Source organism: Xylocopa sonorina, unplaced genomic scaffold (genome assembly GCF_050948175.1).
Source record: "Xylocopa sonorina isolate GNS202 unplaced genomic scaffold, iyXylSono1_principal scaffold0130, whole genome shotgun sequence".
In the NCBI taxonomy this organism is placed as follows: Eukaryota; Metazoa; Arthropoda; class Insecta; order Hymenoptera; family Apidae; genus Xylocopa; species Xylocopa sonorina.
The window spans coordinates 693,203-696,145 of record NW_027490201.1 but is presented as its reverse complement, the minus strand read 5'-3'; positions in this window follow the sequence as shown (position 1 = coordinate 696,145).

The following is a 2,943-nucleotide window of genomic DNA, read 5'->3' as shown; positions in this document are numbered from 1 at the left end:
CTTCGCAATGAGTATTATACCTTATCATCAAACATAGAAATGAGATGCGATATCGCGTTTTAAGAAGCATTAGATCTCTATTGCTACGGTACGTAGACATTTCTAAACGCTATTTCCTAGAGAGGAAGTGTCGCATTTGCATTCTCTTGAAGTGAATACGAGGTATACATGACACTTCGCAATTAATATTATATCCTAGCATGAAACATAGCAATGAGATGCGATATCGCGTTTTAAGAAGCATACGAACTCTATTGCTACGATACGTAGACATATGGAAACGCTATTTCCTAGAGAGGAAGTGTCGCATTTGCATTCATTTGAAGTGTATGCGAGGAATACATGACACTTTGCAATGTATATTATATCTTATCATGAAACATCGAAATGAGATGCGATATCTCGTTTGAAGAAGCATTAGAACTATATTGCTTCGATACGTAGACATCTGCAAACGCTATTTCTTAGAGAGGAAGTGTCGCATTTGCATTCATTTGAAGTGTATGCGAGGAATACATGACACTTTGCAATGTATATTATGTCTTATCATGAAACATACAAATGAGATGCGATATCGCGTTTTGAGAAGCATTAGAACTCTATTGCTATGATACGTAGACATCTGCAGACGCTATTTTCTAGTAAGGAAGTGTCGCATTTACATTCTTTTGATGTGAATGCGTGGTATACATGACACTTCGCAAAGAATATTATATCTTATCATGATACATAGAAATGAGATGCGATATCGAAATTTAAGAAGCATTAGAAGTCTATTGGTACGATACGTAGACATCTGCAAACTCTATTTCCTAGCAAGGAAGTGTCGTATTTACATTCTCTTGAAATGAATACGAGGTATACATGACACTTCGCAATGGATATTATATCTTATCATGAAACATAGAAATGAAATGCGAAGTCTCGTTTTAAGAAGCATTAGAACTCTATTGTTTCTATACGTAGACATCTGGAAACGCTATTTCCTAGCAAGGAAATGTGGCATTTACATTCTTCTGAAGTGCAGTTGATGTATACATAACACTTCGCAATGAATATCATATCATATCATGAAACATAGAAATGAGATGCGATATCGCGCTTTAAGAAACGTTAGAGCATCATAGCTTCGATACGTAGACATCTGGACACGCATTTTCAAGCAAAGAAGTGTGGCATATACAATCTTTTGAAGTGCTGTCGAGGTATACAAGGACGTGTGACATTTACAATCTTTTGAAGTGCAAGCGAGGTAAACATAACACTTCCCCATCATTATTATATCTTATCATGAAACATACAAATGAGGTGCGATATCGCGTTTTAAGAATGATTAGGACTCTATTGCATCGATACGTACACATCTGAAAACGCTATTTCCAAGGAAGGAAGTGTCGCATTTACATTCATTTGAAGGGTATGCGAGTTATAAGTGACACTTCGCAATGAATATTATATCTTATCATGAAACATAGAAATGTAATGCGACATCGCGTTTTAAGAAGCATACGAACTCTATTGCTACGATACGTAGACATATGGAAACGCTATTTCCTAGGAAGGAAGTGTCGCATTTACATTCTTTTGAAGTGAATACGAGGTATACATGACACTTTGCAATCAATATTATATCTTATCATGAAACATAGAAATAGGATGCGACATCTCGTCTTAAGAATCATTAGTACTCTATTGTTTCGATACGTAGACAACTGGAAACGCTGTTTCCCAGCAAGGAAGTGTGGGATTTATATTCGTTTTAAGTGAATACGTGGTACACATGACACTTCGCAATGAATATTATATCTTATCATGAATCATTGAAAAGAGATGCGATATCGCGTTTTAAGAAGCATTAGAACACTATTGCTTCGATACATAGACATCTGCAAACGCAATTTCCTAGCAAGGAAGTGACGCATTTACATTCATTTGAAGTGTATCCGAGGCATACATGACACTACGCAATGAATATTATATCTTATCACGAATCATAGAAATGAGATGCGATATCGCGTTTTAAGAAACGTTAGAACTCTATTGCTACGCTACGTAGACACCTGCAAACGCTATTTCCTAGCATGGAAGTGTCGCATTTACATTCTTTTGAAGCGAATACGAGGTATACATAACACTTCGCAATTAACATTATATCTCATCATGAAACATAGAAATAAGATACGACATCTCGTTTTAAGAAGCATTAGAACTCTATTGTTTCGATACGTAGACATCCGGAAACGCTATTTCCCAGCAGGGAAGTGTGGCATTTACATTCTTTTTAAGTGAATACGAGGTATACATGACACTTTGCAATGAATATTATATCTTATCATGAATCATTGAAAAGAGATGCGAAATCGCGTTCTAAGAAGCGTTAGAACTCTATCACTACGATACGTAGACATACGCAAACGGTATTTCCTAGTAAGGAAGTGTCGCATTTACATTCCTTTTAAGCGAGTACGAGCTTTCCATGACACATCGCAATTAATATTATATCTTATCATGAAACATAGAAATGACATGCGGTGTACCGTTTTAAGAAGCATTAGACTTCTATTGTTTCGATAGGTAGACATCTGCAAGCGCTATCTCCTAGCAATGAAGTGTCGCATTTACATTCATTTGAAGTGTATGCGAGGTATAAGAGACACTTCGCAATTAATATTATATCTTATCATGAAACATAGAAATGAGATGCGACATCTCGTTTTAAGAAGCATTAGAACACTATTGCTTCGATACGTAGACATCTGCAAACGCTATTTCCTAGCAAGGAAGTGTCGTATTTGCATTCTTTTGAAGTGAATTCGAGGAATACATAACATTCCACAATAAATATTATACCTTAGCACGAACCATAGAAGTGATATGCGATATCGCGTTTTAAGAAGCATAAGAATCCTATTGCTACAATTCTTAGACATCTGCAAACGCCAT